This window comes from Schistocerca gregaria, chromosome 8, assembly GCF_023897955.1.
Source record: "Schistocerca gregaria isolate iqSchGreg1 chromosome 8, iqSchGreg1.2, whole genome shotgun sequence".
NCBI lineage: Eukaryota > Metazoa > Arthropoda > Insecta > Orthoptera > Acrididae > Schistocerca > Schistocerca gregaria.
Window position 1 is genome coordinate 272686370 of NC_064927.1, and position 7350 is coordinate 272693719.

General features: G+C 42.5%; 1 non-coding gene across 1 annotated transcript; it reads right to left on the bottom strand.

The window, feature by feature from the left end:
* Window positions 1–289: 289 nt before the first annotated feature.
* On the bottom strand, window positions 290–364 carry Trnai-uau (transfer RNA isoleucine (anticodon UAU)). Its single transcript has one exon. It is a non-coding gene; the product is annotated as a tRNA-Ile (tRNA).
* Window positions 365–7350: the final 6986 nt, after the last annotated feature.

The following is a 7350-nucleotide window of genomic DNA, read 5'->3' on the forward strand; positions in this document are numbered from 1 at the left end:
TGATACAGTTGCAGCCTTAGCAGCATAATCAGCGACTTCATACTCGTGTACGCCGACATGCCCAGGAACCCGTATGAACAGCACATTGCTGCCAGCATCGGTGAGGGAGTGTAGGCATTACTGGATCCGCTGTGCTGAAAGAGTAGTACATGCTCAGTGCACAAAGTCTCTGGAGGGCGCTGGAGGAACCGGAACATACACGAACCTTTAAATAAACGGAATTAGAATTATGTTAATACCCAGCTGCTGACGGGCGTTGATATAAATCAACGGGGCAGGTGAAAATGTGTGCCCCGACCGGGACTCGAACCCAGGATCTCCTGCTTATATGGCAGACGCTCTATCCATCTGAACCACCGAGGGCACAGAGTGTAGTGCGACTGCAGGAAATATCTCGCGCACCCCTCCCGCGAGACGCACATTCTCACCTTGTATGTCCACACACTACATTCGTAGTGTCCCACCCCAATACACTCATTACTCCTGGAAGACATTCTTATCAGGTCCCGTAAGAGTTCGGGGAATATGTGTGCATCCGCACAGAAAAAGAAGGTCACGGCCGGAATTGCCAGAACTATACACTTATATGGATATGGTGTCTGTCTGTTCGGACATGTCACAGACACTATAACCATATAAGTATTTAAAATAAACGCTTTAATAAGCCTACATGTAGCGACGTAATCGTACCAGAGGAAGGCAGCCGTGCTACATTATAAACGCACGTTAGAGGCAGAAACCTACTGCATTTACGAGGCAGCTGGTCCTTCGTAGTGCTCGTCCTTAACGTCTTTTTCGTCTTTATCTTTTTGGCAAAACGCTGGCACGCGGAACGTTGTTCTGTTCTGTCACTGGCTGTTGGAGCCGGCATCCCTGTAACTGGCATACACAAGTAGCAGGCACTTCTAATTGGACACGTTTCGGCTGTTCCGGCTCGGGATCTTCATTAGATCTGCTGTGTGAGCACAATCTGGCCGAACAGCGTTGTACGTATGCCAATGTCTGGTACCATTCCACTAGCGGCTTCTGCAGCTACAGACATCTGCGACGATATCTTAAAAGCCTCTAAGGAGTGGTGATAATTGCAAGGCAGACTGCAATCATTTCTTTTTCCTGTAGTTAGCGTTAGCGAGACGATGCAGAAACGGCTCTGCCGCAGTTCTCAGAAGTCACTTATCTTCTTCACACTGTGCAGGTATACTAGATTATCCTTGAGTCTCTTTCATATAACTGATATTCGTTTCCGCGGCTGCCAGAACATGCTGTTCTTTCTAGAACTACATCACTGCACGACTCTCGAGAAGATAGGAGAAATTATAGATAAAAAATAAATTAGCTACCAGCAAACAACGACCGACGGTCATCGTATAACGGTGTTCTGAAGCAGACAAATATTTTCAACTAGGCAGACCTGCAAATCAGTAGTATTAGCAGCGGTTGCTACCGACGAGCGGAAAGACTGAGCGCTGAATGAAACGCTTTGCATCACTCGTAATCCTTGTGTAATAAGGTCTTACGTGACTATGGAAGGAATACATAGTGGTCAAAGTAAGTAACCCCCTCCTCCTCCCTCCCCCCCCCCTCCCCCCAATTCTTTAAAGGATCGAACTCCCACGTATAAAACAGCTTCAAAGGTCTGATTATTTTACAAATGAGTTAAGGTGTAAACAGTTGCCTTTAATCATGTGGGCGAGAAAAAGTTTAGGAAATGTTTAAATGTTTGAAACTATGCTAAGTACTCTCATTATGAAATACTTGCTGAATATAAACTGGCTAATTCGAGCTCCATTTTAAGCAAAAGCTAGTTTATCACGCATCTCGGTGTTTATGATGTCATATCCCCTGAACTGTGTGTTTTATATTCATATAATTCTGGAGATTCATTCAGTAGCAGATGTGGATACTGTCTGAAAAAAGTGTTTCGAAAAGAGTTAGTAGTGAAGTAAAAATTAAAACGTCAGGCTTGGTGCTGAAGTTTTACTGCATGAACAGCGAAAATTTAGCGAACGATATTTTTTTATCTTTTCATCACTTTGTTGAGGGTGTCAGAGAAAAAGGTTTTAAATCATATGTAAAGCTTGTTCCAAGTCACTAAGCCTTTCGTTCTCAAATACTGGATGAATACAGTTTGGGTAATTCACGCGCCACGAGTTACACTGTTTCGAGACATACAGTTTCTAACTGTATTAAACTTTTAACAGAAAATTATGGCCCTCAGTGAGCAGATTATGACAGCATTTTACATTTTTAAATTCTCTCACTAATTGCATAAAATATTGTAACTCAAATTTTTGTTGCCTTGAAAGCCGCTTGCTTGGGACCTACAACAGGAATAGTGCACTGTAGGCTCTGTAGTGCACATAATTAGTCATTTTGTGATATAGATTCACTGGAAAATATTGGTGATTTTTGTTACAGTATTTATTTTACAAACTAACGATTAGGCTTACCCCTTGACTTAGCTGACTAGCATTTAAAACAGACGGAATGACTGACATGCATCAGATCCGTTCCGGAGAGATGTTTTACCGTATATACTTTGTAAACATTTACCATTCTCTTACTCGCTGTAATTTTATTCTATACCCTTTAAGAAGCTTTTCACTACACCTTGTCTTTTGACCGCGACTATTATTTAATACGGCTGTTCAACTTTAAGCCCTTTTTCCTGGTTTTTCAAGTTTATTGTTCTTTTTACAGCTAACCTTTTAGAGCCGTCTTTTCATTTCGCCTGTGTCAAATTTCGACTTTCGTTACTATTCTACGAATTTATAACAACCTGTTTGTGAATGATGGGACATCCAATGTGCTCAATTTTGCCTGTAAATAATCTGAAAATAAATAAGTTGACTACTATATTCAAATTTGCGTTTGTCAGTTACGTATTTAGTACACCAGGTTACCACTCTTCTCCCTAGATTCTTGCTGTCTCAATTTTTTTTTACAATTTTAATTTCCTCCTGTGCTATTATTCTTTTTCAGATGTACCTGAAGACCCAACATTAACGTTCTGAAACCGATAGTACTATTAAAGGATCATACAACAGCTGTTTGCGGTTTATTTTTCAAGAATGCATAGCTGTGGCTGTATTAGAAAGTCCGCTGTTACCATTCGACTTTACCTATGAGATAATGCTTCAAAACTCTTTGTAAGGTGTTTTTGGAAAAAATAATTTAAGAAGTTATTTCTGGCCATATGACAATAAGTTCTGTACAGAACTGAACTATATACCAAAACTGCAATGGTAAGTAAACAGACGTAGAGTGTGGGTAGGGTCGAAAGAAACGTAGATCTGATATATATATATGTGTGTGTGTGTGTGCGCGCGCGCCTGCTCAGAGAGAGGGAGAGGGACAGAGGTCATTAGATACGCAACACAAGTTCAGAAAAGAAAAGAGTGGGTCAGAGACAGACTGTGCCATTTACTCAGTAACCATATCGCATTCGCCTTAAACGATATAGAGGAACGTCAAAAAAATCTCCATCTGATTGACTGAGTGGGGATGTGAATTCCCCAGTCTACTGTCTTAATCGCTGCGTCACCTTACTCAGTTGCAGTTTTATACTTTCCTTTATTTACGGGTATGGTCACAAAATTTATTTGTCAACAGATTACCAGTTCCGTCTATAACGACCATCTTGAGATCTGTTTTATAAAAACAATGTCCTAATGTACTGTATCCATAGTGGCATCGTCAAATCTTAAATGCAAAATCAGCACCAGCAGCGTCAAATGGTTCAAATGGCTCTGAGCACTATGGGACTTAACATCTGTGGTCATTAGTCCCCTAGAACTTGCCGTAACAAAAATTGTTCAAATGGCTCTGAACACTATGGGACTTAACTTCTGAGGTCATCAGTCTCCTAGAACTACTTAAACCTAACTAACCTAAGGACATCACACACATCCAAGCCCGAGGCAGGATTCGAACCTGCGACCTTAGCAGTCGCGCGGTTCCGAACTGAGCGCCTAGAACCGCGAGACCACCTCGGCCGGCGCTGCGTCAAATATATATAAATAACAGCATAAGCACTACTCAGTGAGTAGTGCTGCTGACAACATGACTCGTGCATATGCTGTTATATATATATATATATATATATATATATATATATATATATATATATATATATATGACGATGCTGGTGCTGCTTCTGCATATTTTTTTTAATAAAACAGATCTTAAGATGGTCATTCTAGACCGAAACCGGTAAACTGTTGGCAAATATTTTGTGACCATAGATGTAAACTAAATTTATTCTCTATACGAGTCACTGTTTTATTCGAGACAGTGTCGCATCTCGTGAGTTTTATACTTTATGTGAGATCTGGTTCCTGCTCCTGAACTTACTTATTGTGGGCATCAATTACCATACTCTGCAACGAAATGGACTACAGTAATATGTGAACACCCGCCTAAAAACAATACCGGTGGTGATTTGGGAAATGATGAGACTCACAAACAATACGATTAAAGAGGTTATTTTAATTCGGAATGATACATAGAGGTTTAGATCTACCCCGTCACCATGCCAGGAATAAAGCTATTGCAAAAGGAGTATTTATTTCAATCATACACTGTAGTTGTTGGCACATATATCCTCGTACCATTATTAAAAGGGCTTTTCTCTCTTCCGTTGCAAGTGGGTAGGGCTGGCCTCCGCGAATCTTTGTAGATTTCAGCAAAATCCTTGGGAGTTGGGTAAGTAAATATTTATGAGAAGACTATTTAGGTATTTGAACTTTAACACAGTGTAGCAAGGACAATGTATATATTGCAGTTGATGCTTTGACCGACAGTTTACTTAAGCATTTTACAGTAAGACATTCACTTTCCTTAAAATCTTTAATTATGCGTTGCCGTAACAAAAATTGTTCAAATGGTTCTGAGCCCTATGGGACTTAACTTCTGAGGTCATCAGTCCCCTAGAACTCAGAACTACTTAAACCTAACTAACCTAAGGACATCACACACATCCATGCCCGAGGCAGGATTCAAAACTGCGGCCATAGCGGTCGCACGGTTCCAGACTGTAACGCCTAGAACCGCTCGGCCACCCCGGACGGCTTGCCGTAACATTCTGGCCCTCCTTCTACTCAGTGTTTTCAATGTAATTCTTACCTCGCAACTTAATTTTCACCGTATGTCTCTAACACATCTCAAACACTTTGATTTCTTTCCGGTTTTCTCACAGTACAGGATTGACTTTCGTACAATGACATCCTCCAGACACATTTTCTCAGAAATTTCTCTCTCAAATACACACCTGTGTTAGATGCTAGTAGAATTCTTTGGCGAGGAATGCTATAGGGGGCCGGGGTTCCGGCTTTTGAGTCGTCAGGATAGTGCCGTATGGGGTGCCATGGTGAGAATTTGTCTAACTAAAGAAGGCGCTACAAAGACATGGTTATCGGAAAACACATTTAATCAGACGGATACAATTGTCGTTCACATCTGCCAGCGGTGAAGTGGGCAGATGGGTGTCAGCCACGTCGGTGTGCGCTGACCCCAACGTATCAAACAGTCTCGGTTGCCACGGAGAGGCAATTGTGAACACACAAGGGAACCTCCCCGTCGCACCCCCCTCAGATTTAGCTATAAATTGGCACAGTGGATAGGCCTTGAAAAACTGAACACAGATCAATCGAGAAAACAGGAAGAAGTTGTGTGGAACTATGAAAAAAATAAGCAAAATATACAAACTCAGTAGTCCATGCACAAGATAGGCAACATCAAGGAAAGTGTGAGCTCAGGAGCGCCAAGGTCTCGTTGTTACTGTGCTACCCCAGAACGATGATGGTTGGTCAGCTCGCCAAGGACCAACAGCGAGGCCTGATGTTGGAAGGCAAGCATGACGCAGCAGCAGAGTTCTACATCTACATTTATACTCCGCAAGCCACCCAACGGTGTGTGGCGGAGGGCACTTTACGTGTCTCTGTCATTACCTCCCTTTCCTGTTCGAGTCGCGTATGGTTCGCGGGAAGAACGAATGCCGGAAAGGCTCCGTGCGCCCTCGAATCTCTCTAATTTTACATTCGTGACCTCCTCGGGAGGTATAAGTAGGGGAAGCAATATATTCGATACCTCATCTAGGAACGCACCCTCTCGAAACCTGGAAAGCAAGCTAAACCGCGATGCAGAGCTCGTCTCCTGCAGAATCTGCCACTTGAGTTTGCTAAATATCTCCGTAACGCTATCACGCTTACCAAATAACCCTGTGACGAAACGCGCTGCTCTTCTTTGGATCTTCTCTATCTCCTATGTCAACCCGACCTGGTACGGATCCCACACTGATGAGCAATACTCAAGTATAGGTCGAATTAGTGTTTTGTAAGCCACCTCATTTGTTGATGGACTACATTTTCTAAGGACTCTCCCAATGAATCTCAACCTGGCATCCGCCTTACCAACAATTAATTTTATATGATAATTCCACTTCAAATCGTTCCGCACGCATACTCCCATCATCAGCACATCTCTTTGGCAGTGGCGCCATACATCATGGTGATCTGGGTAGACTGCAGATGGAGCTTCACAAGTTTCGCCTCGGTACTAGTTAGATGCAACACAGAGCTAGAAACTGAGCTGCAACTGAAATCAGGGTATCTGTACTTGTCAGGCTACACTGATGACGTTATCCTCTTGCGGGGATGACCAAATGTGTCCCAGTTTTCTGAGCTCGTCAGCTCTCTTGGTCGCTTCTGAATGCCTCAATTTCGCCTTTCAGGCACTCTTTTCTGTCGTTTCAGTAACTGAATGATTACTCTTGCATTCAGTTTGAGCTTTATTGCGACATTTTGTGCAGTCATCATTATGACGATATTTAAAAAAAATGTGTGTGAAATCTTATGGGACTTAATTGCTAAGGTCATTAGCCCCTAAGCTTACACACTAGTTAACCTAAATTATCCTAAGGACAAACACAAACGCCCATGCCCGAGGGAGGACTCGAACCCCCACCGGGACCAACCGCACAGTCCATTATGACGATATTCCTCGATCGCCATGTCATCAGTATGCTGTGTTGCTTACTTCAGTGCTCAGCCCATCCAAGGTGTTGCAGTAGGTTCGGTGTTTGCTGCTACTCCATCAGCATCTCTCTCGCTGAAATTCTGCCCGGCCACTGACATATTCTGCTCTGCTCTCTGCCATTACCAGGGAAGAATTGCAATATATTTTTAATATCCCCCAGGATTATAATTCTGGACCGCAAAAATAATTTTGTTTCACAAGTTGCGACGTAGTCGCGGATTGAACAGTGACCCGATTATAGAGTAAATTTCCTTTACTTCGCGTCTATCGGCACAAAACTTTTGTCATCGGACTGCCGGTTTCGGTCTATAATGA